At 48.3% G+C, this 27509-nt stretch overlaps 1 protein-coding gene and 1 non-coding gene across 4 annotated transcripts in view; one reads left to right on the top strand and one right to left on the bottom strand.

Moving 5' to 3' along the window:
* Nucleotides 1–444: 444 nt before the first annotated feature.
* ST3GAL2 (ST3 beta-galactoside alpha-2,3-sialyltransferase 2) overlaps nt 445–27509 on the top strand; it is a 49593-nt gene continuing 22528 nt past the window's right edge. For 2 of the 3 annotated variants that reach the window (XM_055306505.1, XM_055306504.1), the window contains exon 1: nt 445–663. The gene's annotated coding sequence lies outside the window, so the exon portion shown is untranslated. Of the gene's footprint in view, nt 664–6447; nt 6543–27509 lie in introns of all 3 variants that reach the window. The other variant, XM_055306506.1, reaches the window with a different exon arrangement.
* Nucleotides 20438–20542, bottom strand: LOC129498024 (U6 spliceosomal RNA). Its single transcript, XR_008662058.1, has one exon. It is a non-coding gene; the product is annotated as a U6 spliceosomal RNA (small nuclear RNA).

Here is a 27509-nt window from a genome sequence, read left to right on the forward strand (position 1 = left end):
GAGGCTTCCCCTTCAGCCGGGCTCGGCCGCAGCTGGCCACAGCCACGTCTCAGAGGCATCCAGGGCTCATCCGCACCTCCCTGGGGACTCCAGGTATTCATCCCGAACCGGGGGCACCGCAGACCCCACATGCTCTGTTTCAGACGCCGGGAACCCAACCTTCGGGGAACGGAGACTTCCCATCCCCCCTCTGCCGACCCCACCTCCTGCACGGTAGACGCCCCCCCGGCCCGGGCCGAACTACAAAGCCCACAATCCCTGGGGCGCGCGCGCTGTCTTCCGGGAGCTGTAGTCCTAGATGTGAGACACCCCTAGCGGCCCAGGGCCGCCTGCACTCCATATCCCAGCAGGCCCGCGCGCGTGCGGGTGGAGGAGGGAGGGGAGAGACGGGGAGGATGTGAATGGGGAGGGGGCAGCCGCCCCCTTCCCCCACCCTTCCCTTCAAGCCGGGCTGGGGTGGGGGGAGGGGCCGGGCTGAGGCGGCGGCGGCGGCTCGCTCCGGGAGGGCAGAGCCGGCAAGGGCGGGACTGGCCTGCTGCGGGCGGACGGGGGAGCCGCGGAGCTAACGGGTCCGGACGTCGCCAGCGGCGGAGCTTTCTGCACGGGCGGAGGCGGCGGCAGGAGCGGCAAGCATGGCCCGCGCGGCGCCCGGCGCGGACTGAGGTGCGCGGGCGGGATGAGGGCGGGCGGGATGCGGGGCGCCCCGGGCCGCTGGCTGCCCGAACCCCTTACGCGCGGGCAGCTGGCTCGGCCCAGCGGCCCAGACCGGCCCGGTCCACCGCGGCAACTTCCCCGGGGTCGGAGCTCTGGGCGCCCCCAGGGAAGCGGGGTCCGCCTGTCTTGGCCTCAGTCCCCATCCCCGCCTTCTGCTTCTGCACCTCAAGCCGTTCCACTCCTTGGTGGCAGCCCCCAGCCCCGCCTCTGGGAAGCGTCCCCTGCCCCAGTCCCGACTTACTGCCCCCCGGCTGGTTCGTCCCCCCAAGCCCCGCGCGCTCCTGGGGACCCCTGCCTCGCTCCTCCTGGCCACAGGCTGTCTGCACCATCAGCACCTCTCTCCTCTTTCCCCTACTTGGCGCTGCCCCCTAGCCACCCCCAATGGCCAGGCTCTCTCTGAAAAATCTAACAGCTTGACCTCCTTTCCACTTTGGAGAAACTGAGGCATGACAGTAAAGCAGGAACTTGGTCAAGGCCATGCCCCAGTCCTTTGGGGGCTGGCCTGAGACCGTGCTTTGGAATGGAAGTCATTTTTCTTTCCTCCAGCCGTTCCACTGTAACTGGACCAAACTTCCCAAGCCCCCGGCTGCATCTCTGGGCTGAGCTCACTTTAGGTTCTCCTTTGGCTTTCCACCACTTCTGCTGACCCCCTCCTCCTTCCCATAGCCCACCTCTGACCCTCTCTGCCTGTAGAGAGCCCCCCACCCATTGCTTTTTTGCTCAAGATAGCCTTTCGATTTCTATTTCTTGTCAACTGCATCCATCTCCCATCTTGTCTCTTGCTTTACAGCTGCGTACAACACCAAATAAGACTCTAAGGTATTGGGAGGATGGGGGAAGAGAAGTGCTGGTGGCAGGAGGGGAGTGGCAGCCTCTTGTAGCCAAAGCTGCTGAGGGGCTTCAGGGCACTCTGAGGCCCCTGGGCAATAGTCATTCCTAGCCAGGAACTCACACTGTCATCTTGTCTTTGGGACAATTGTCTAGACGCCAGTTGGTCCTTCTTTCCTCTTACTATGCCTGGTGGGCCCTGAAGTCCTTCTGGGATGGAGAGAACTTCCTACCTTAGTGGAGATGGTGACATAAAAGGAGTCTGGGAGACCACACCCCTAAAACTTATCTGGATTCTGCTGCTAACTTTGGAGGGGGTTGCCAATTCAAGGAAGGATGCCTGCTAGGTGCCCCGAGCACTTTGTGGAGGAAGGTACAGTGTCTGTAGGCGGTGATCTCGAGTTGAGTCGTGGTGTTCAGGATCCGAAGGGAAGAGAACCAGAGCTCTGAATGGTGACACAGAGTTGCCTAATTCAGGTTTTTGTTTTCTAGTCTTCCTTTGGTTAATTTGCCTTTGGCTCGCCCCTTTCCAGCCCAGTCCTCAGTTTCCCTGTGGGAATTTGGGGGAGGGAGAGAGGGAAATCTCTGAGCCATCAGGAAGGCTCGAGGAGGCTCTGGGAGTTTGCTGGGGTCCTGAGTGCGCAATCTTGATCTGAACCAGATGGCTCACTGCTTCAGCACCCCCTTTTTTGACCCCTCCCCCTTAGCTGTGAATAGCACGCCTTTAACCTTGTAACTTGAGATTAGAGGAAGGGAAGCCAGGGGGCCAACTGTCTGTGTGTTTATGTCTCCATCTGCACACTGTGTGCAAGCTTGCCAGGGGCCTCTGGGAGTGACCCTGCCCAGGAATGCATTGTTGTGATGTGCTGTGGCATGTTCATGGCCCTCTAGGAACTTTGTGAGCCCAAACCTATGATAGGGCTGATTTCGAAGTCCCTCAGAAGCACTGTGTGTGGCCTCCTTGGGAGCATTTCCCCACATGTCAAGCTTCTGGACCTGAGACATGCCTCAGGGTGAGGATCTCTCTTCTTGAGAAAGCTACCTGCGGTTGAGAAGTCCGAAATAGCAGCACTGGGGGTGGATTTCCACAGCTGGTGTTTTTTTCCCTAGTTATGACAAGAGCAGGTCTGAGGAGTAGGGGTCTGGGGAGAGGAGTGGAAAGTGATTCTTTTGACTTCTTTTATGCCACATCCTGCCTTGTGTATTTGTGTACTTGATTTGGGCCCCCGTTGGACTGTGGAAGTTCTTTAGATGTGTCCTTACTTCTGGAATACCATCACCTGGCTTGGTCCTTGGCACATAGTGTTTGGCAAATGTTTGAGTTAAAGCAGCGGGTCATGCCATTAAAGGTTTAGGGCAAGGTTCCTCATACTTGAGCAGGCATCAGAGTCCCCTCAAGAGCTGTTTAAGGCACAGATTGCTGGGCCCCACTCCCAGAGTTTTCTGATTCAGTCAGTCTGGGTGGGGCCTCGAATTTGCATTTCTGCCCAGCTCCACAGAGAGAACACTTTGAGAACTAGTGTCTGTGCTCTAACAGTTGCTTGGGAGATTAATTCAGGCAGATGTAAGTCTTAACAGGGACTTCCTTCTACCTTGCTTCCCAACCTAGGCTTGTGGCAGCTGCTCTGTATTGGCCTTTGCCTTTCATTCTCATGCTGCCCAGTGTTGACTAGGTTAATGGTAGGGGTGATTGTGGTGCATGAGCTCACAGTCCCATGTAGTAGACACTACCCCATGGTTATTTGAAGGAAGGCCCCACAAAAGCAGAACATTTAGGAACTAAGACTTTGGAAAAGGGAAGGCTGTGTTAATATGGGGAAGCAGACACTGAACCACACCATCACTTGCCCTGACTCTGTCTCTCAGACTGAGCAGGTTGGAGTATTTGCAAGGTGAAGGCCTGCCATGGCTGCGCACTGGACAGGATGCCTGGGAGTTTCTGAAATTTAGAAAAATGGGAGGAATCACTTCCATTGTGCTTTTACTTTGTGAAGCATTTTTTACCTGTTGTTTTTCAGAAGGCTTATAAAGGCAGATACAGATACAGGTGGGGGTACACAGCAAGCCCTAGGACTCCTGATTCCAGCCCTCCAATAGAGCATCTGCTAAACCAGTTTCTAATAGCTGGAATAATGGCTGGTGTTATCTGTGTGCTTACTATTAGCGAGGCACCATGCTAGATACCCTCACATGTCAGCTCATCAAATCCTCACAGGAACATTGCAAGTTTGGCATTATTGTCACTACCTCATAGATGAAGAACTGAGACTTACAGTACTTACGAGACTTGCCCAGACTCAGACAGCTAGTAAATGGAGGATCTGCAATTCAAACTCCAGTCCTTCTCATGGAACACCCCACATTCTCCATCACTCGCTTTCTGTTTTGCCCAGTAACTCTGTAATTGTCCTTTGGGTTGTCTGTCCCCAGAGTCTGGTGAATTTTACTGAACCTGAAACTATGCTGGGTTGCTGGTGTTGTGGAGGGGAGAATGACCAATCACTGTCCTCTAGGAGGAGGCTAAGACCCCAGTGTCTGCAGTGGAAGGAGGCAGAGGCAGCTAGTGGCTTATTGGCTTAAAGGAAGCTGAAGCCATCCCCATAAAGGGATCAAAAAAGGTCTTTGGCAGGAAGAGCTTCAGCAGTGCCTGCAGGCTGGAGAGGTGTACAGGCCAATGGGTGCTGAGAAAGGCCATCATGGCACTTATTGGGACTTTTCCCTTTTTGCTGGAACATAGGAAATGTATGTCAAAAAGTACTAAGAAAATCTTTTTTTTTTTTGAAGATTTTATTTTTTATTTTTTTTAATTTTTATTTATTTATGATAGTCACACACACAGCGAGAGAAAGAGAGGCAGAGACACAGGGAGAGGGAGAAGCAGGCTCCATGCACCAGGAGCCCGACGTGGGATTCGATCCCGGGTTTCCAGGATCGTGCCCTGGGCCAAAGGCAGGCGCCAAACCGCTGCGCCACCCAGGGATCCCTGAAGATTTTATTTATTTATTCATGAGAGACACACAGAGAGAGGCAGAGACACAGGCAGAGGGAGAAGCAGGCTCCCCTGTGAGAAGCCCGATGTAGGACCCCAGGATCACTCCCCGAGCTGAAGGCAGATGCTCGACCACTGAGCCACCCAGGCATCCCAGAAAATCCTCTTTGGTTTTTTTTTTTTAGATTTATTTATTTATTTATTATTTATTTATTTATTTATTCATTTATTTATTTATGATAGACACACACTCAGAGAGAGAGAGAGGCAGAGACACAGGCAGAGGGAGAAGCAGGCTGGATGCCGGGAGCCTGACGCGGTACTCGATCCCAGGACCCAGGATCACACCCTGGCCAAAGGCAGGCGCCAAACCACTGTGCCACCCAGGGATCCCAGAAAATCCTCTTTGTTTACAAGCAACAGCTTTGCTGACTTTGGCAGGAAAGGACTTCCTTAGAAGATTGTGGGGACTCCCAGAATCAGAGAATGACTCAACACCCAATTCCCTGTAGGGTCTCAGAGTAGGTACAGCAGGAACCAAAGGCCAGCTGACTTCAAGGTACCACTGTCACCAGGATAAATCTCCTCTAGCCATGCTCAGTCATTTTATCCCCACAGCTTGGGATGGGCATCCCAGGGAGGAAATGTCCTGTTGGCTCAGCCTAGCAGGGAGACCTGGTGGCATGGTAGGCAGTCCCTCCCAGACTTTATCTAAAAGTTAAAGTCCCCAGAAGAAGAAGAAATGGTCGCTACAAGAGATCAGTCCAGAAAGCCACTAGAAGAAGACTTGAATTGGCAGGTGGCAAATGGAGCACTTCTAACAAGTTACTGAGCAGGCAAGGAACAGACTGGCAGCAGGATATGGCTGTCATAAGGGGATAAGAAAAGAAGGGAGGGAAGAAATGGAAAACTAGGTAGTTACGGTCCAGATGAGATGTAGTGAAACAGAATTTGGCAGTAGAAATGGAAAAGAAGAGACTGATTCTAGAGAGATTGCGAAAGTAGCTATCATCTTGTGGAACAGATACTTGATTGGCTGGGGTGTAACATTTCAGTGCCTGGGTGATGAGGTTGGTTTCTTGAGCTGACATGGTGGAGTCAGGAGGAGGAAGTGTTTGCAAGAGAAGGTGATGCGCCCTTGCCCCGGAGGGGCTGTACACAGGATGCTGACAGCACATCCGGAACCCTGATGAGGTCATTTCTTCTGACTCCACTCTGCCTGAGGTTTGGGGCCTTACTCCTGAGGAGGTGTGTCCCAAAGCCACAGGAGCCCTGCACATCCGGAAAGCAGCTGGGGCTTTGTGGCCCAGGTTGAGCAGGCCTGCATGTCTTCTCTCTCTACCCATGAGCCTGAGGTGGGCTTCTCTTTCCTTCCCCTTCCCTACTCTCAGTTCCCATGCCTCAGCTTCCCTACCACATGTTCTCCAAACCTGAGTCCTTATCAAACCAAAGGGCCTGGCCCACCTCTCTGGGGACTAGTTTTTAGATTGTCCTACCTTTCTGCTCAGAATGCTTGTTAACAATAAGTCCTTGCTAACTATTAGGGCAGATATCTCCAAGTGACATTTTAGAAGGAGAAGGTCTCAACTTGCTATCTGGGGAAAGCAGGCTTTTCCTCTAGTTATGCTGTGCTCACCAGGGATGCCTGCGTGGGTCCCTAACCAGTCATTCTAGAGTACTTCTTGGTGCTGATTTATAAATCATTATTGTAATTACAGCATATTGTCAGTGGAGACTTCATGTTGCCATTACAGATCTTCTGTAAGACTCCAGGGCATAGGCTGGGCTTTGGGCCACCCCAATTTGCTAGCTGAGAACTGGGGAAATTTTTTCTTACAGGAATGGAAGGCAGGGATCAGGGTCTTCTCTGGGGCAGGGCAGAAGGTGCTGTGCCAGAGGGTACTTTATCCCCACAGGTTCTCAGAGAGAAGGTCAACTTCCTGGAGTGAAGAGGATTCCTTCCTTCAGTTCCAGCTATTGGCATTCAAATATATGTGATCTTTTACCATCTGTAAGTGAAGTGCATAGTACCATATGTAATAAGGTGAACCAAGGGAGGACAAGGGAAATTTAGAGAAAAATGTCATTTTAATTTTGATATCAATGCTAAATTTTTTGTGTGTGCATAGTAAAACAAAACAAATAATTTTGATATTGGACATTAAAAATATACTCAATCCAGCTTCTTCCTTCAGGGGGACAAGACTCTACAAGTGAGGAAGCCCAGGGAGGGTAAGCCATTTACTGGCTGCTGAGGTGGGAAGGGAGCCAGAGCCAGTGAGTCTGCTGCCCTGAGGGGCTTTGCTTTGTTCTCTGTCCTGTGGTCCTGTTTTTAATCTCTTCCTGGGTTATCATGTTCGCCCATTAGGGTGTCTTTTCTCCTCTTCTCTTCCTCTATCGGATCAGAGTAAGCAACATACCAGAGGGACACTGAAAGTAGTTCCACTTCTGTGTGGTTAAGGGGCAAGGCCCTTCCTGCTCCCAAAAGAGCAGCATTGCAGGGCTTGAGAGAGAGCAGGGGACCCTGAACTGTTGTGACATGACCTAGGGACCCTGGAGAGCAGTCCTGATCTGCTCTGCCCTTTCTGGAATCCTTTTTTTTTTTTTTTTTAAATTTTTATTTATTTATGATAGTCACAGAGAGAGAGAGAGAGAGAGAGAGAGAGAGAGAGGCAGAGACACAAGCAGAGGGAGAAGCAGGCTCCATGCACCGGGAGCCCAACGTGGGATTTGATCCCGGGTCTCCAGGATCGTGCCCTGGGCCAAAGGCAGGCGCCAAACCGCTGCGCCACCCAGGGATCCCCCTTTCTGGAATCCTATAGCTGCAAAGTCCTAGCACAGCCTTCCAGCAGGCAACAGCCTTCCAGCTTGAGCAGATCAGCAGCCTTCTGAGGAAGAAAATCAGCAACAAATGCAAATAGCTAATTGGTCTAGGGGGAGCTGCTCTGGTGAAGAAAAATCAACAAGTTATTTGTATGGCTAAAGGGATTTGGAGGGGTAGTGAAGAGGGGAAGATGAGAGGTGGATTGTAGGAAGAGGCACAGATGGGGGGGCAAGGGGTTGGAGATGCCCCCCTTCTCACCCCTATCACCCCCACAGCTCCACTCCCACACCCTTCTTCCTTCTTTGTAGGCTTTCTTTGGATTGAAAAGGACATTAGTAGAACTTTGAATCCCTCCTGACCAGTGAGTGGAGTTCCCTCCAACACATATTCCCACCCAAGTTCAGTTAAAGACAAAACACCAATCCTTTGATGCTGATGGTGATCTAGAACTGAATCAGGAGGAAATGAAAGTCTGTGAGCCTGTGCTGAGTCCTTTGACTGTGCAGGTAAAATAGCAGCTAAAGGGAATGAAGCTGTATGGGCAAGGCAAGGGAAGGGAGAGAGCCCCTGAACCCCTACTGGTTCCTCTCTTTCTTGAGTTTTCTATGGAGCCATGCAAGTCTGAGGTTGCCAGGCTGTGAGGGATTTTCCAGGGGTTGACCTTCTTCTGTCCCATCCCAGAGGGCTTGATGTTTGCCTGGACCCACAGCTGCCTTTTCAGCCTCTGACTTCCTGGGGTCTATGGCATTGCTTAGGAGGAGACCTTAGGTACTACAGGAGAGAACAAAGGTGAGGAGAGGGATGGGAACCCTCTTTAGGCTCTTCCGGTGGAGTGGAGTCCACATGTTCCTTAAACAGGAAGATGCTGTGAAATGAGAAGTAAACAATTTACATCAAGAAGGTTCAGTCAAAGGCCAAAGTGGCAGCTCTTTGATGAAAGAGTTTCTTCAGTGCGAAGAGTAACTGTTTGACCCTAAAGCAGCAGTGGGTAAACTTGTAGGATCAATGGGAGTTTTAATCTCTCTCTCTCTCTCTCTTTTAAAGATTTTATTTATTTATTCATGAGAGACACAGAGAGAGGCAGAGACACAGGCAGAGGGAGAAGTAGGCTCCATGCAGGGAGCCGGATGTGGAACTTGATTCTGGGACTCCAGGATCACGCGCTGAGCCAAAGGTAGATACTTAACCACTGAGCCACCCAGGCATCCCGAGTTTTAATCTCTCAGTTGACATTTCCTGTGTATAACAAGAAGCTACCTCACCTCCCTTCATATGGGTGAGGTATTTTGAAGGATGTCTTCTTCAGCCCAAGTCACCTATCCTAGTAATTCTTACCCATCTGGGATCTGTGGGCCTACCCTGCTCTTTATGCTGTGCAAAACAGGGAATAGCCAGCAGGCTATGATGCCTATGAGGCCAAGGCTGAGGACCTCAGAGCCTCAGTTCAAGGGTATTTGGCTTTTCTAGAGGGGAAGCAGCTTATTTGGTGAGGGGGCCTCGTCCATGATTTTCGCAGCCCAGAGCCCATTCTAGCTGTGTGCATACAGGACCCTTGCTGCCTTTGCTACCACAGTGGCTTGATGCTATGTGACCCAGGGCAAGTCCCTGCCTCTCTCTAGGCCTTGGAGTCTTCATCCAGGAGTAAAGAATTTGAAGGCCTGCTCAGGGACTTGCTCTCAAGCCATCTGGTAGACCCAACAGAAGAACACCATGTCCTGAATGAGGCGGCAGTGCTGGGGGCCTAGGATGCCACTATGTGGTCTGGACACTTAATGGGAATCTGTTTGACCTTTCTTCTAACCTGCTTGAGTGCGTTATACAGCAGCCAGCCTGCTCTGGTGTCTCTGGAGAATTTGGGCTCTTGTGGCTGGGAAATCTGTCCCCAGGCCTCCCATTGTCCTCCTCCTTATATTCTAATCTTTGCTCTGATTCTTTCCTGAGTTTAGGCAGAAAAACCATCTTGATCTTTCATCACATTCCTCCCTTACTTCATTGGCCACCGGTAGGGCCTCAGGCCTCGGAGTGGCTGTTTATAGGGTTCCTGTTTTTTTCTTCTCCCAGTTCCCCTCACCCGGTTATGCCCCGGGCTCTGCTCTAGCCAGGATTTTTTACCCCAAAGCCAGGGTGGGAGGTGAGATCACAGGGTGATGGATCACAGGAGGGGACACATCAGTGGCATGGATCTAGGGCAAATCTGCCAGGAGTTGAGAAGACACTTGGAAGGGGGTAGGAGAGGACTTCATAGTAGAGGAGAGAAGGAGGGTAGTGAGGAAAAGGCCACTAAAGGCCTGAGATGAAAGGGCAGGACATGACTCAGGACGTTGAGGAGACTAGTTTGGATCAAGCATAACACATATTGGATAATTGCCCGATAAGGGGGGCCAGGATGGAGGGGTCTGGCCGAGAACTAGGCCCCAAGACCCACTGTGGTGAAGGAAGGCACAGGCTTTCTTGCAGGACTGCGCTGGTCACAGAAGGATTGTGCTAGATGGAAGTGTAGGAGGGGTTGTTAAGGGGTTGTTTGCTGTCGATAGGCAGTGAGGCTGCCAAGGGTCAGTCTGATAAGAGGAAAAAGATAGACTCCTTGAGTTTTATACTCCCAACCGCTGCCTTCTCTCAGCTGGCCCCATAGATACTGACAGCCTAGTGTGGCACTGTTCTTGGTCTGTCTCCTCTCCTTCCTGAAATACACAGTTCCTGGCTTCAGCCCAGCTAGGTTTCCCCTGCCTGGCTGGCAGTTCCCGTTCCCAGCTGTGGTAGATGAGGCCTGCACTTGAGGGGGGAGGGGTCAGAACTGGCAAGACCAAGCCAATGCTGAGCCTGACCCTAGGGTGGGAAGCCACCTCAGGTTGGGGTCAGGGCTCTGGTCACTCCCAGACCTGCTTGGTCTATTTTGGTCTCAGGATTACCTTGCCAACCACCCAGTCAGGTCTGGGGCCAAGAGGCATTTGGAGAATCCTTCCTTTGCCCCAAAGTAAAATGGGAGTTCTGGCTATTTTGCTGGGAGGATTCAGAGATCAGGTCTGATGGGATCTGATGGAATTTGCATTTGTGAAGATCACTTTGGCCTCCCTGTGGAGAATGCATTGGAAAGGTCTCTAGTAGGTCTGATGCTTTAGCAGTCAATGGGCTCTCTCTGTAGATAAAGGAGGTGGATAGAGAAAAGTAGAAAGATGAGAGATCTAGGTGGTAAAAATCAGGTGGACTTGGTACTAGGTTGGCTAAGGGAGGTTGGAGGAAGGAGGGGGTCATAGATGGCTTTCAGGTGTCAGGGTTGGATGGATGATGTCCCTTTCCCAGAAAATAGGAACACAGAAAAAGGATCAAGTTTGGAGGCTTGGAACATGCATGAGTTTGGTTTGAGGCAGGTTGAGTTTTGAGGTATTTTGGGGTACTTCTAAGGTATGCTATCAAGGGGAAGTAGCATCTAGAAATGAATGGAATAGATGGGTCTGGAATTCAGGGGAATGTCTGACATCATTTGAGACACTAGATATGACTCTTAACAAGTTGAGAAACAGGTTTTGAAGGGGATCCCCCAAAATCTATTGCCAGGTAAGGAAGGGAATCTAGAGTCCTCACTTCCTATTGTATTCCATGGTCAGGGTCATATTCTATTTCCCTGACTGATTGAGTTGATTCAGTCAGGGCCTGGCCAGGAAGTAAAAGGCACAATACCCTTCCCTGCTAAGTCTTCCCTGGGGTTGAGGGACTCTGGCAGTGGACAGTGCTGACCCCAGACCACCCAGGAAAGCTATGCATGTCAGAGCTTCTCTCACCATCTACATATCTGGGCAATGTCCCTGACTGGAGAAGGACTTGGGTCCTGGCCAGAACTGAGCCACTTCTGGGAATCCCAGGACCACTTCTGTTTGTGTGGCTTTTGTGTGGCCTCTGAGCTGAGTTGACCTATCAAGGATAGGATTTTTTTTTAATTTTTATTTATTTATTTATGATAGTCACAGAGAGAGAGAGAGAGAGAGAGAGAGAGAGAGAGTCAGAGACACAGGCAGAGGGAGAAGCAGGCTCCATGCACCGGGAGCCCGATGTGGGATTCGATCCCGGGTCTCCAGGATCGCGCCCAGGGCCAAAGGCAGGCGCTAAAACCGCTGCGCCACCCAGGGATCCCCAAGGATAGGATTTTAAAGGGACAAGTTCAGAGCAGTTCGACGTCAGATGGCAAGTTATACAGTAAGTGACTTACAAAAAAAATTTTTTTTGCTTAAATTCAATTTAGTTAACATACTGTATTATTAGTTTCAGGGCTAGAATTTAGCAATTCATCAGTTGCATATAACACCCAGTGCTATTGCATTAAGTACCCTCCTTAATGTCCATCACTCAATTCCCCAATTCCCCCCACCCCCACCCTCTCCAGCAACCCTCAGTTTGTTGTGGCTTTTAAAAAATTTCTTTCTTTTTTTTTTAAAGATTTTATTTATTTATTAATGAGAGACACACAGAGAGAGAGGCAGAGACACAGGCAGAGGGAGAAGCAGGCTCTATGCAGGGAGCCTGATGTGGGACTCGATCCCAAGTCTCCAGGATCAGGCCCTGGGCTGAAGATGGCGCTAAACCTCTGAACCACCTGGGCTGCCCAGAAATTTCTTTTAAATGAAATGGAAGCTGGCCATATATGTGCACAAGATAGTATCCATTGGACTTACTAAATTACAAAGACTAAAAATGCATCTTGAAATGCCCATTGATAAATGGGAATCTGTTGACTTATATCTGAGTATATGTCTGGCTGCATGCAGGGGAAATGCGGGGCTCAAACAACATCCATCTCCCTCTGCCCTTCTCTCTGGTGATGCCATTCTTGGTAGTCCCCACTGACTTCCTGGCAGGACCCAGCCCTGAACCCAGTACTGTGACTGAGGGCGTTTGATGCTCTGGTTGGCCAGGCCTGGGTGACATGGCACAGAAATGGAAATTTGAAGAGAGGTGGCTCCTCAAAGGAAAATAGGCAGCAAGCAGTGCAAGGTGTCTTCTTGGACTCAGGAAGATCTTGCAGGAATTCTGTGGCCTGACCCACATATCAGAAACACCATCGTAGACAAACTAAGGATTCATTGCCATTTATTAATTTACCTTGTTATAAGCTAAATACTGAAACATAGAATGGAACTTAGAGTCATTGAGTCATTCCATTTACAGATCTGAAGTTGAGACATTTGCCCACTGTCCTCAGATCAGAAGGTAGAAGCACTGAGACCAGAACCCAGATCATCTGACATAGGGTGGGAACTCTTTCCAGTGTGAAGTGGGGGTTTTTTGGTGTTTTCTAGCACCTTTAGCTGCCCATCCACAAGGAGTGATTTATCCCTTGGACTGCAGGTCAAAGAACTGACGCAGGAGGATTATGGCATAGGGTCCATTCTTTGTGGTGGGCCAGGGCCATCTGCATGGTGCATAGTGTTATGCAGGGGTCTGTCTGAGATGGGGGAGACACTCACTCTGGTTTCATACTGGTCCCAGTAAACAGAAGAAGCATCAGCCCATCTATGGAGGGCTTCTACCCTAGTGCTGCCTTCATTTGTCCTCTTGGTTTTCCCAACTTTCACCCTCCTCCGTATTGTTTTCTGGTGCAGCCTAGATAGGGATGTAGCTCTGGATGGATGGATTAGTTTCAGGGGTAGAATTTAGTGATTCATCAGTTGCATATAACACCCAGAGCTCATTGCATCAAGTACTTTCCAGATTATGTTGGGAAATTCCCTGTTGGGGAGAGTTGTGCCCCTCTGTTTTCTCCCTTGGAAGAGGATACCCAGGACAGCAGTGCTAGTTTTGGGTACAGATAGACAAATAGCACAATTTTTACTTCATTTCCCATCACCTCCAGTTTGTGAAGGAACAGGTATTAGAATCAGCTTGGCAGAGCCAGGAATGAGGTATTATAGAAAGAGCTCAGGGCTTCGAGCTTCCAACTTAGAAAGAGGAGGCTTCAATCAAGTTCAGTTGGACACAGGCTTCTTGCCTCGGGTGGCCTCTGATCCAGAAAGGGAAGGCTGTCCCCATGAGGAGCTTTAGGGTATTTGAAAGCATGAATGATAATTTAACAAAATGCTTGAAGTTCTAGGAGCTTGAGGGCAATTCTCACCAAGTCCTCAGTTCTAAGATAGTGCAGTGGAGCTTTTCTGAGTTTGGGACAGAATTCGTCTTTTATTTTGACCATTTTCTCATACCTCTTCCCTCCTGCCCTTCGATATTTGCTGACAGCCAGTTACTTCTTCTCTCCCAAACTGTCTGCCGGCCCATACTGACTAGTGTGCTCTGTCTGCCCCTCATGCTCACCTTCCAGAGGCCCCCTAGTCTGCCTGTTTCTGTCCGGGGCTATGTTCCAAGTGTTCACCCAGCCTGGCTCAGACCTCCGGGTTCCTCTGGCTGAGCCCCAGTGTCCACTCTTGTTCCTGCCTCTCTGTTCTCTGTGAGGGTGAAACTCCCTGCTGCCTCGGGTCCATAGTGCAGCTTACCGTCATTGCTTATTTCATCTTGGCAGGGACTGTGTGAGGCAAGTGGGGCAGGCATTATCATGCTCATTTTACAGTTGGAGGACCTGGGGTCTAGAGAGCTATGATCTACCCAAAGATGCAACTTTTGAATAGTGGAGCCACTTCTGGAATTGAGATACTCTGGGTTTAGTCCAGAGTTCATTGTAAAATGTTAACTCATAGGCACACATTGGGGTAGGGATGCCCCAATCTCACCAGGGAAACCAAAAGGCTTGAAAGCAGGCCCTGGGCTCCCCAGATCGCCTCTGCATAGCCTCAGTCCCAAACAAGTACATCACTATGTGACCACAAAATACATAATAAACCAGACAACAGAGACTGTTCCCTGGGGACCATTGTAATGGACACTGGTCTATTTTTTTTTTTTTTTTGGACACTGGTCTATGTATTCCTCCCTTCCACATCCCCCGAAAGTTGACAATAGTAATGCGTGTCATGATGGATATCATCTCAGCCAAATCCAGGGGGATGAGTCACTTCTTGAGAATAGGGCTGTGGAGGGCTCCTTGCTTCCATACCCCTGACTCCCCTCCCATGGCAGGGAGGGGCAGAGGCAGTGCAAGGGGAAGGCTCCCTTTGCCCCTTCTCATAGCAGCTGATATTGCCACTTTGCAGAGGTGGTGAAGAGCATTACCTAGCAACCTGGAGGATAGTCCTTATCTCACGGGCCTTGTCTGACATATTATCAACTTGTCAATAAAAAGGAAGATTGCTCAGCCAGAGCAAGGGAGAAATGAAAACAAGTGTTGGGTATGGTGCAGCCCAGAGCTGGGCTCTCCAATTTACTGGCCACTTGCTCTCTGAGCTTCTGAAGTAACACAGAGAAAACCAGGGGGACAGGATAGGGGTGCTTCCCAAAGCCACCTTCAGGGTTGGTACTGGAAATTACTGAAGGGACCAGGCTGAGCACAGACTCAGGGCCTCTAACTGGAACTTCCAAGGTCTCCGTTGGAAAGGCAACATCCAGAGGACACAGTGACCAAACAAGGGGCCCAATTCTGGCTCCTCCATTCTTTTACTCTGCTTTTCTCTACCTCCACTCCCAGGGAGAGAGGGGACATCATTTCCCTTTAATCTCTCATCCAAGCGTGCCGGCAAACACTTCCTTTGGGTTTCCATTAGCATAGCTGGATCGGCTGACCTTTCTAAACGACATTACTAAGTATAAAGGAAGAACAAAACAAAGCTAAATATAGGGAATAAAAGCAGCCTGGCTCATAAAGTGTAGTCGACAGGTTTGTTTTCAGAGTACTCCACTGCTAGAGATACCGACCTCCAGGCCAGCATACCTCTGCATGCCCTTCGGCCACAGTCTCTGGCCTGCTAGTGCTGACCTGTCTCCCTGTCTAAGGCAATCCCTAGGACCCATACTACCATGAATCCTCCCCAAGCTGGACTGCTTCCTGATCAAGTGCTTGGCCTACTCTCCTCTCTACCCAGGGCTCACTGGCTCTGTCCCTAGGTCCCAGGGGGCTGGGGGATTGGCACCTACATAACATACCTTATAGGAGTTCTGTCTTATTCTAAGTAAGCCTTGTAATAGGACCCATCTCTTGACACAGTACTTATGCCCCAGCTCAGCCCACGGCTGCCATTGAAAGGCTGGTGGTTCTCCAACATCACATCTTGTCAGGAACTGCATAAGTCTCCCCACCTGGTTCCTTCCTCCCCCTGGCCTACAAGAATAGAAGCTGATAAGAAGTGGGCCTGGTCGATGGGAGTTTTTTGGGTGGATTGAGGAAAAGACTGTGTTTAAAAACAAAAAACAACCCAAGTCATCTAGTCTTGAGGAAGTAGGTAAGAGCCTGGCCACAAAGCTGTTTCCAGCCTGCAGCACTGCCTCTGTGTCCTGCCTGGCACATGAATGGTGCCCAGGAGCCAGGTCTCCACACTCCAAACTGCTGCCTGCCAGCATGCACGATGCTCCCATTTCATACCAAATGTTCAGATAAAGACAAAAAATCAAAAGAACCACCACCTCACAAGGAAATGTGGGGGCAGGATGGATAGAAAAAGAGAGGTTGTCATCAGTTACAGCCTCCTGTCCCCACTCTGCTACAGTTGTAGCCCTTTAGAGAAATTTGCCCTGTGCAGAGTAGGCCTCCAGGCCTACAGCCCAGGCTGTTACCTTCATGATATTATCTGGTCCCAGAGGTTTTGGCAGACATTCCACCTGGGTGGCTCAGCTAGGCCACAAGAACTGAAAAGCTAAACCAAAGGTCATACTAGCCCAGTGGGAGAGGTATGACATGTTACTGGAGCTGATGACAGAGAGCCTTGCTCTCACCTGTACCTTCATGCATAGTACTAGCCCTCTTTTAGTGAGTGTGCTACTCCTGACTTCCAGCCCCTGGACTGGGAGAGAGAATCCCAGACCTAGAGCTGATGCACTCAGAGAGCATCACTTCTGGACCTGTATATCCCAGAAGCCCTCTCATCATTCTTGAGGTCATAGCTTGTCCTAAGCATTAGAGCTTTAGGCTAAGCCTATCCTTTTTTTTTAATTTTTTTTATTTATTTATGATAGTCACACACACACACACAGAGAGAGAGGCAGAGACACAGGCAGAGGGAGAAGCAGGCTCCATGCACCAGGAGCCCGATGTGGGATTCGATCCCGGGTCTCCAGGATCGCGCCCTGGGCCAAAGGCAGGCGCCAAACCGCTGCGCCACCCAGGGATCCCTAGGCTAAGCCTATCCTATTATGCCATCCAGGAAGAACTGGTATCTTCCCTCTGGTTTGCCAAGGACCTGGAATCCTTTTGGGTCGTGTCTTCTGCAATGACTGCATAGACCTATCCTACAGACTTTTTTACCAGTGAAGCAGTAGGGCACTCTGCTTCCTGGACCTCTTTCTTACAGGTTCATAGCCCTGGCAGTTGGCTTATGACCTCTTCCCTGGGATTCTCTCCCCTATCCTCTCACAGAAGATGAGGGAATAGATGCTGGAGTTTTTTTTGTTTTGTTTTGTTTTGTTTTTTTAAAGATTATATTTATTTATTCATGATAGACATAGAGAGAAAGAGAGAGGCAGAGACACAGGCAAAGGGAGAAGCAGGCTCCATGCCGGGAGCCCGACGCGGGACTCCAGGGTCGCACCCTGGGCCAAAGGCAGGTGCCAGACCGCTGAGCCACCCAGGGATCCCCGATGCTAGAGTTTTGAGTGAAGTTCTTTAACTTGGCCTGGGCGAAGGCCTAGCTGGAGTTTTGAACCACAGTGACTGTGGCCTGGAAGCTTTTAGAATAGCTTCTCCCTTCCCTAGTGTACATTGGCAAGACTAGTATGTGCCCTAGCTCATCCCTTCTCCATCATTCCCTGCTGGGGTCTTGAAGGCCTAAGCCTTCTTGTAGGTGACCAACCTTCCTGTGCTTACAGGTAGAGGGAAGGGAGAACCCTATCAGAGTCCCTTGAGATGGTCCAGGCTTCTCAAGAAAGAACAATGACAGAAAGCAGAAATACCAGTCTTGTTCTTTTCCCCAAAGTGAGGGCAAAAGTGACTAGAAAGTGGTCAAGAATTCTGGTTTTGGAAAAAAAAAAATTCTGGTTTTGCTCTCCAAGGGCTGGGAGAAAGAGTGCTGATTGGGAGTTAGGGAGGGAATGCCCTGTCCCTCTCCACCATTTTTTTTTTTCCTCTCCACCATTTTGTATGACTTACACTCTTTTAGGACAGCATTTGCCCTTTGCCCCAGACACTGGAACTTCCTTCTCAGTTGGCTGTCTCCCACCTAGAAATGTTCCAGGAAGCCATCTAGGTTATGGTGGACCATGTTTTCACTGGCTGATTCCCTGTCATGTGGGTGTGGGTGTAGGGCTTGAGGAAAAGAGGGTTGAAAGTTACCTAGAGAAACCATTTACTTCTCTTCCCTTTCACTCCCCTTGGTAAGGGGAATGGAGTACAAGAAGACACTTTTCTATTTTTTTTTTAATTTTTTTTAATTTTAATTTATTATTTATGATAGTCACAGAGAGAGAGAGAGGCAGAGACACAGGCAGAGGGAGAAGCAGGCTCCATGCACCAGGAGCCCGACGTGGGATTCGATCCCGGGTCTCCAGGATCACACCCCGGGCCAAAGGCAGGTGCCAAACCGCTGCGCCACCCAGGGATCCCAAGAAGACACTTTTCTAAACCTTCTCTTAGACCCACTACTCCCCCCACCCCCCTGCCTCTGCAGGGTAGCGGGAGTATGTGTTTGCAGGGAGTCAGTGTTGAGGATAATTGGATTAATCCATATTTCTGAGAAGAGCAAGGAGGGCTCCCTTTGGTTAGAGTGAGTTTGATGAAGAGCATGGTCCTTTTCCATAAGGAAGGCCATAAGTTGAAGATTGTCTCATCTCTTCCTTCTTGGAGCCCTCAGCTCTGCCCTCAACCAGTGCTCTGGCTGGTGGGTATTGCTCTGATCTGCCTCTCTAAAGGCTTCTGGAATAGGCTGTGGAAACACAGCACTAGGTCCCATCTCTTTAGAGGGCAAGACCTACAGTTGGGGCTTAGAATGCCAGTCTCTGAGGTTATCTGCCCCATGGCATACCCTTGGTAGGGCAGCCCTCCTAGGGGAAGCCTGGGTGGCAGAACAAAGGAGCCCTGGAGGGGCTGAGAAAGTCCTCAAAACAGATGAACTCCATTCTCTGCTCTTTGACAGAGCAAGAGCCACAAAGCTGTAGAGAGAGGGGTTTTGCTAAGGAGCAGTGGAGAGAGGAAGAGGACTGAAGTCCTTTCCATGTCCTTTCCATGCTGTCTGCCACTTCTTGGTGGTGATAAATATTTGTTGAATGAACACATCTTCTGCTTTTCTCTTGAGATTCAAAGCATACCCCAGACATCCAGACAAGTGTAGAAGGAAAAGGAAGCCCCAGCAGCTTTTCTTCAGCTCTTTGGTTATATATCTGTGGCATGACAGATCTAAACCATAAACAGTGATGAATAGCCAAGCCACCTGGTACTTTGAACATTATCTGTAAAGAGTCAGAGTGGACTATAGGCATCCTAGTCCCCTGTCCCTGGGAGGTGGTACGTCAAGTTTAATTGTCCCAGGGAGGCAGAGTTTAGCAGTAAGATCTAAGCTCCCAGCTTTCCAGACTCCTCTCTGGCTTGCCCTGGGCCACCATTCATTCATCCCACTCCTGCTTCCTCCAAAAGTCCCCAGAGAAACTTAGATTTATTTTTGAATCTCCTACCTTCAGGGCCTTCCACCTGTCTCCTGCCTCTCAGTGTCTGAGGTTTTCAGCCCTACAGAGAAACTCCTTATTAACTTTGTCTTTTCCTGAATCTTGCTTCAGACTGTGGCTAGAGAGCTCATGGACAACTATGGTTGGGACTTGAGGAACTGTTTAGAACCAGCTCAGGGCAGGCCTGTGTTCTGTGTGGTCTAATGAAGTAGCAGTCAGGGAAGATGTAGCAGGGTCTGTGACTCACAAGCTCTACCACAGGATAGACATAGCATTCCTTTCTGCGTAGCCTGGGGTAAGGATCAGCCAGGGTGGAGCTGACTATGAGACCTCAAGTCTACACATCACCCCATCTCCCTGGAAGCTGCTGCCTGCCAAAGTAGGGAGAAGGGGTAGTACCTATGGTTAACCAGGAGAGGAAGCTTCATGGTGTTGTCCCAGGAGAGGCTGGAGTAGGAGTGGGAGTGCTGAGAAATCTGAGCCAGGGCTGTGCAGTGGGGGCTATCCTCATGATGCCTACCCAGGGTCATGGGGCTCTAGCCCAGAAGAGTTGCCCAAACTGGGGCTGACTGGTGGCCCTAAACCTACCAACCCAGGTGCACAGGCATTGAGCTAGAAGCTTTATGCCTTTCATCCTTATAGGAACACTTACAGAGACAATATTCTCATTTTACAGAGAAGGACACAGATCAGAGAGGCTAAATGGTTAATAGCTGACAAGTGGTGATGCCATATGTCAGCCTAAGATTTTCCCAGTGCTTTCTTCTTCTGGGAGGCTTGACTGGAAAGGGACTTTGAGCTGGGGTGAACAGATGAGAGATCTCCCAAGACCTGGCTAGCAAGGACTATGACCAGTAGCCTGCAGTGCCTAGGGGAGTGACTGGAGAGAGTTTCATTTCAGCAGTCCTGGTGTGTCTCTGCTGACAGAAATTTAGGAGTGGGGCACTTAGACCATTTACATACACACCTTTCCCTTTGCCTCTGACTTGTTAAATCTGGTTTGTACTTGAGGCCACATGTTTCTTGGTGGTCCACAAGAAAATGGAGAAAGTTTTCATTTCTAGAATGTCAGGACTGGAAGAGTGGAGGCAGAATAAAATTATTACTTCCATCTGTGTCCTTATATAATGATTTGTAAAATGATTTGATTTGATTATTTTTTAATATTTTATTTATTTATTCATAAGAGACACAGAGAGAGAGAGGGCAGAGACACAGGCAGAGGGAGAAGCTGGCTCCATGCAGGGAGCCCAACGTGGGACTCGATCCCGGTTCCCCAGGATCATGCCCTGAGCCACCCAGGCGTCCCTGTAAAATGATTTTATTTATTTATTTATTATTATTTATTTATTTATTTATTATTTATTTAACCAGAACGTTTATTTTGACTAATAGTTGAAATAAAAAGTATGGAATGCTTCACGAATTTGCATGTCATCCTTGTACAGGGGCTATGCTAATCTTCTCTATCGTTCCAATTTTAGTTTATGTGCTGCCGAAGCGAACACTGTAAAATGATTTTAAAGCATATCTTCAGGGATCCCTGGGTGGCGCAGCGGTTTGGCGCCTGCCTTTGGCCCAGGGCGCGATCCTGGAGACCCAGGATCGAATCCCACATCGGGCTCCCGGTGCATGGAGCCTGCTTCTCCCTCTGCCTATGTCTCTGCGCCTCTCTCTCTCTCCCTCTGTGACTATCATAAATAAATAAAAATTAAAAAAATAAAAAAAATAAAAAAAAGCATATCTTCATTGCTATGACTTCCTCTGATTCTTATAATGCTGAGATATTATATATGGAGATGATACTCAGCTGGACAATTTTTTTTTGGACAATTTTTTTTAAAGATTTTATTTATTCATGAGAGACTCAGAGAGAGAGGCAGAGACACAGGCAGAAGGAGAAGCAGGCTCCATGCAGGGAGCCTGACATGGGACTCGATCCTGGGACTCCAGGATCACACCCTGAGTCAAAGACAGATGCTCAACCACTGAGCCACCCAGCTGTCCCAGGGACAAGTATTTTTTAATGCCTGTTACATGTAGGCCAGTGCTAGGTCCCAGAGTGATGAAGAAATGATTAATTAAAAAATATGGTCTATGCACAGTTTATATTTTGAGTAAAGGAGATGGATATGTATGTATGCATCTTTTTAGGCTCTGTATAATATCTTAATAAATATGGGCTAGATTTGGTTTGTGCTCCAAACTAGTTCATAACCCCTAAGAGGATAGGATACAGTGAGAGATGAAGCTTAGGAGGGTGGCCTGGTTTGAGGGTCTCTGAATGCTATGCTAAAGAACTTGACCTTGGCCCTTGTGAGCACCCCATCTCATAGGCTTTTGGATGTAGGAGCCTGATGAGTTTGTTAAATCTGAAGTGCCATATAGACATGCTGAAGAGGCTGTTGAGAATGTAGGTCTAAAACCCAGAGTAGGGACTCCTGGGTAACACAGTGGTTGAACGTCTGCCTTCAGCTCAGGCCATGATCCCTGGTCCAGGGATCGAGTCCCACATTGGGCTTCCTGAAAGTAGCCTCCTTCTCCCTCTGGCAGTGTCTCTGCCTCTCTCTCTGTCTCTCATGAATAAATAAATAAAATCTAAAAAAATAAATAAATAAAACCCAAAGTATACGGGCTAGCAACAGATTTGGAAGAGGATGGGGCAAAGAAGCCAAAAGGGCTGAGGGCAGAACCTTTGGGATGCATTACAAGCTGGAAGAAACAAGGAAGTGTCTAAGTCAAGAAAGTAGATTGCAGTGACTTAGAAGTCAAAGTGGTGGTCACCAGGAACAAACAGGAGAGAGTGAAAAAGAGGGTGGGGGTAGGATTGCTTTCTTCTGATTGTTTAGGAATCTTGGCCTGAAAAGAAAAAGTGGCTTGCTGCCTGCTGACAGCCTAGACTAGAATTTGACTCCCGAATCCACCGCTCTCCTCTTCCTCCTTTTGTTTATTTGTTCGTTTATTTAAGTAATCTCTACACCCAAATTGGGGCTCAAACTCATGACCCTGAGATCAAGAGTTGCATGCTCTTCCGACTGAGCCGGCCAGGCACCCCAATCCACTGCTCCTCTGATGTAATTGAAATTGAAGGCTGAGCCTGCCATAGGCAGGCTAGGGACTCCCAGAGTCAGATGGGCCTTTCATCAAGGGTGTCCTTATAGCCAATATGCATTTCCCCCTGGCCAGATAAAAGACTGCAAAGTGGTCAAATGGTATGGAAGAGGAGCTGACAACTTGGGTGGCCTTCCCCTGTGAAGCCCTGGTCAGACCACATCTGAAAGATCTTGTTTGCATGTGTGCCTACCCCTGTCTCTACCCCCCAAGGTGGACTGGAATGAAAATGGGGTGGGGATGGGAGAACAGTTTTATTTTGTTTTTAAAGATTTTATTTATTTTTTTATTCATGAGAGACACAGAGAGAGGCAGAGACAGAGGCAGAGGGAGAAGCAGGCTTCCCGCAGGGAGCCCAATGTAGGACTCAATCCCAGGACCTCGCCCTGAGCCAAAGGCAGATGCTCTACCACAGACCCACCCAGGTGCCCTGGGAGAACAGTTTTAATTGGGGCTCTTGATCAGCTTACGCCCGGCTATCTCATTCTGCTTCCTTCAGAGTGCTGGCTGGAGTTCTGTGAATCTCGTTAGAGATGGTTTGATATGCCTTCCCAGGAGACTGGTATTGGCAGGGATCCCCAGTTCCTTGGTACAGATGGTTTAATCCAACTCATCCAGTCAAGATGGCACTATAAATTTATATCTAAACACATAGCAGTAATACACAAAAAGATAAAATTCTAAAAACATAGTCATACACTCCCCCTCCTTCCCCTCACATGAAAAGACAAACATCCCTGTAATGAGAAATGGAGCAGGAACACAAAGAGGAGAGCAGGGCTGAAGCTGAAGGCGTGCTGGTCTCTGAGTCTAGAAGCAGGAACAATCAGTTGGAAATCTGGGGTAACAGAGCTGTAAAGTTCTCCACATAAACCATGGAATTAGAGGTTGTACACTGCTTGAACCCAGGGGCTGGGAAAGTAGGCTGAAAAAAGTTGCTTGCAACCCTGCCCTGGGACTATGAGTTTTATGAAGATGCTTACCTAGGGGGAAGAACCTCACATCCTGGACCTAAGCTGAGTAGCTGCTATAAGATTTGATTCTAGCCTAGGAGAGCCAGAGGACATAAGGTGTTGGGAGAGAAAGGTGAAAACCCCTAGATGGGAAGGCAAAAGTAAAATATGAGAGGAGATGAATTTATGCACTAAAGTTTAGAAACATGTGAGGAGGGATCTCTGGGTGGCTCAGTGGTTGGGCGTCTGCCTTTGGCCCAGCGTGTGGCCCTGGAGTCCCAGGATCCAGTCCTGCGTCGGGCTCCCTGCATGGAGCCTGCTTCTCTCTCTGCCTGTGTCTCTGCCTCTCTCTCTGTCTGTCTCTCATGAATAAATAAATAAAATCTTTAAAATATATATATATATGAGGAAAATTAGTGAGAAAAAAGAACCAATAAAAATCAAAGAAAAATTTACCTCAGAAAAAATTAAAATAACAGTTATTAGAAAATGTCTTTTTAATATAATAGATTGAGGATCCTCAAAGAGATAAAGAAACATGAAATCCATTAAAGAAAATAAAACGAAGTTATGAGACACATCTGGCTGGCTCAGTCAGTGGAGTATGTGACTCTTGATCTCGGGGTTGTGAGTTCAACCTCATGTTGGGTGTGGAGCCTACTTAAGAAAAAAAAAAAAGAAAAGTTATGAAAAGAAAAAGAAACAGAAAAATGTCAGTATGAAAAGTACTAAAAATTCTAGCAGTGAAAAATAGTGTCATTCGAATTTGAAACAATAGATAGAACTCTAGCCTAGACACACAGAATCTCACGAATTGGAAGCTGACATTGAGGATTCCATCCAGAAGGCAGCACAGACATGGAGAACAGATTGACAAGCTTTAGCATGCATCTAATAGGAATTCCAGATATGAGTCAAGAAAATGGCAAAGAATTAATATTTGAAGAGAGAATGGTTGAGAATTCCAGAATTGAAGAAACAGCGTGAATACTGAACAATAAATAGGTATCTAGGCACTATGAAGTGAAGTGGCAGGCAAGAATAAAGAGAAAATATTAAGAACTACCAAAGAAAACCAAGAATTCAAAGGAATGACCATTAGACTGACATACATCTCATCAATGCAGATACCAGAAGATGATAGGGGTATCTTAGGGAAGCTAGAACTCTCCACCCACTATCATTCAAGAATGAGGTGAAATAAAGACATACTAAGGCAATTTTATCACTTTTAGACCTTTGCTAAAAGATATACTAAAGGTATGCTTTATTAAGAAGAAAAGTAAACCCAGGGAAAGGAGCTTATTGCTAGCACCATCCTGAGCACAGAAATTGACACATAATGTTGATAAATTTAATTAACTGTAGGACAATATATCAGGATACTTTCTGCTATAAGTAACAGAATAACCCACAGTGACTTAAACTGTGTGTGTGTATATATATATATATTTTTTTTCTTTTATAATGAAAAATATGGAGGTAGGGAATTCCAGGGTTGAGACAGTGGTCCAGCATTGACATGAAGGACCCTGAATCATTCATTCCATCTTCCTCCTCTGCCATCCTCAGAGTGTAAGATCTCTCTCCTCATGGTGTTGAGATGACTGCTGCAGCTCCAGGTGTCATATCATTTCCCATAACATCCCAGGCAGGAAGACAAAGAGATGCTAGCTGAAAGGAAGCTTTTGAATGTGCCTCTCATTCAGGAAGGATAATCTTTCCAAGAAAGCCCCTGCAGACATCTCCTTATGTCTCATTGGCCCGAGCTGGTCCATCCTCAGACTAATTCCAGATGAAAGAGAGTAGGCTTACTATGGTTGGCTTTGACCAGCCTCACCTCCTCTCCTGGGACTGGCTCCATTGTTGCCTGAGCAAAATCAGGATTCTGTTGACAAGAAAATAAAAGGGGGAGTAGCTCCTGATAGGCAATCAACAGTGTATGCCACAGATGGCAAAACACACACAGATCCAGTGTCTGATTTGCTTTTCAATTAAAGAAAAAAAGGAAAACAAATTGTTGACCACACTGCCAGGGAAGAATAATAAGGTAGAATGAAGTAGGGAAATTCATTGTTAAATCACACCAAGTTGCTGCCTTGTTCAAGGGAATAGTGCTGCTGAAAACTTGGAGATTTCATTAAAAAACAAACAAACAAACAAAAAAACATGTATAGGGACGCCTGGGTGGCTCAGCAGTTGAGTGTCTGCCTTTGACTCAGGGCATGATCCTGGGGTTCTGGGATCGAGTCCCACATCAGGCTCCCTACGGGGAGCTTGCTTTTCCCTCTGCCTTGTCTCTGCCTCTCTCTGTGTCTCTCATGAATAAATAAATAAAATCTTTTTAAAAAAATATGTATATGCTAGTAATTTAAGATAACCACTAAATAAAAGAGAAAATTTCCAAGCCAGGAAGAAAAAGAATGGTGAGATTAGGGATAGCATAGCGTGTCAGTCCAACAGAAGGACTAAAGGGAAAGAAAAAAACGACTAAAGGAATAGTAAAGAGAAAACAAAATAAGGTAATAGTAGAAGTCCAAATGCATAAGTGTAATGGATTACATGCATGTTTTTTTTTTTTTTGAAAAAAAAAAAAAAAAAACTATCTCATTGACTAAAAAAGCCAGTAAGTAATCTGGAGCATGGAGAGACCTGTCAGACTTGGGGACTTATCAGGCCTTTGTCACCAAGTGGTTCTGTTCTTTAAATAACTTTCTTTTCTTTGCCTCATATTGCCTCTTCTCTTCCCAAATGTTTTTCTCTGACTATATCTGCCTTCCTCTTTGGATAACATTGTTTTTCTAGATTTTGCTTCCTACCCTAGTATGAATGTGTATAGCAGATTCCTGGACTTTTCCCCTATTAGAATAAACTACACTTGGACCCCTTCAGTGTGGGGCAGAGCTTGGCCAGAGTGAAGCAGGGAGTTGACTAAGGAATACCACATCCCAGTGCACCCCCTCCTCCCCCACACCATCCCCCAGAGCCTGGCATTCTTGCCCTGAGAGCCTAAGGTGCAACACTGATCCTGTCATAGCGAAGACTGACAGGTTATTTTTCTAGGACTTAATTGGAAGTTAGCCAGAGTGATGACCATGGGCTTTGTTTGCTCTTTTCCAACTGCTAATCCTGAGCAGCAGCAGCAGCTACAGAAGTACCTGTACCAGAAGTACCAGAGCTGAGGGCTCAGAGTGGATGTGAAGTCAAGGAAGGGAGGCACTCGAGAGGCAGCGACTGCCTGAGGGTGTATTACTAGGGCGCCAGGAGGGCCTGAGTCACTAGGAGAACTGTGATGGGTCTGTGCCAGGAGCTGGTGCCAGGATGTTGCAATGAGATGACTTCACTTAGCCTATCGTGCAGAGGTAAAGCAACCAGTTCTCAGGCACATCAAGAGGATGCCTCACTTGGTTTGAGATGTGTGTGAGGGAGGGACTGTCTCTTCCTCAGGTCTCTTCCTCATGGTGGTGACTGGCCCTCCAGGACACCTTCTGCCAGGGTAAGCTGTTGCTACACCCAGGACACAGGGAGTTTGCTGGGTCGCTAGGTTGGCAGGGATCTGGGAGCATAAAGAACCCTTCAGTTGTTGTACCCCAGTGAATAGGAAGAGCCACTCTAGTAGCCAGGGGGTGCTTGTGACAAGAGCACTGGCCATCAGGCCTGGAGTGACATTAAAGCTCTGTCACTTACCACCTGGCTGACCTTGTTCAGTTAGTCTTGGGATTTTTGTGAATACTAAATGAGAGGCTATGCCCCCAAATGCTCAGAAATGCATACAACATCATGCAATGTGAATAATCTGTGGTTTGATGCCTTTACGTTGAGGCTCTGGGACATATCCTCAGGCTGTGTGTCAGTGGGTGGAAAGAGGGCACTTTGTCAGCATCTTGCTTTTTTTTTTTTTTCCTTTCTCCCCACCCCTTCCAGATTCAAGCCTCCCCTTCCCCCCATCCTCCGAGCCTTATTTTGACATTTCTTTTCTCTGCCTGCCAAGAAGATTGTGTTCAGCTGTGCTGGTCTGAGGCTGTGCTATCCTGTGCTTCATTAGGTTAATTCGGTGGCTTGTCTCCTGGGAACTGACCAAAGAAAGGCTCTAAAACCACCCTACCCTCCAAAAGCCAGTCCCTCCGTTCTCCTTTTGGGCCAGCCTTTGCTGCTTGATCCCATAGGACTGTTTTTCCTCTTCTCTATCGGTGAGCTAAAGGCCCCCTTTAGTTTCCATTGGTTGCTCAAGCATGCATCCTTTGATTGGTAGAAAGCACTAGGGGAGAGAAACCCATCCATTGTTCAAGGCCCTTGCTGCCCCTGACCTTCTGAATTCTGATCACCAGTTCCTCTGCTCAGCTCAGCATCTCAAGCTCAGCCAGCCCTACAGGGGACATGTATTGTTGAATGGTCTCACCAAATTTGCTAA

This window comes from Nyctereutes procyonoides, unplaced genomic scaffold, assembly GCF_905146905.1.
Source record: "Nyctereutes procyonoides isolate TBG_1078 unplaced genomic scaffold, NYPRO_anot_genome, whole genome shotgun sequence".
NCBI classification, from domain to species: domain Eukaryota; kingdom Metazoa; phylum Chordata; class Mammalia; order Carnivora; family Canidae; genus Nyctereutes; species Nyctereutes procyonoides.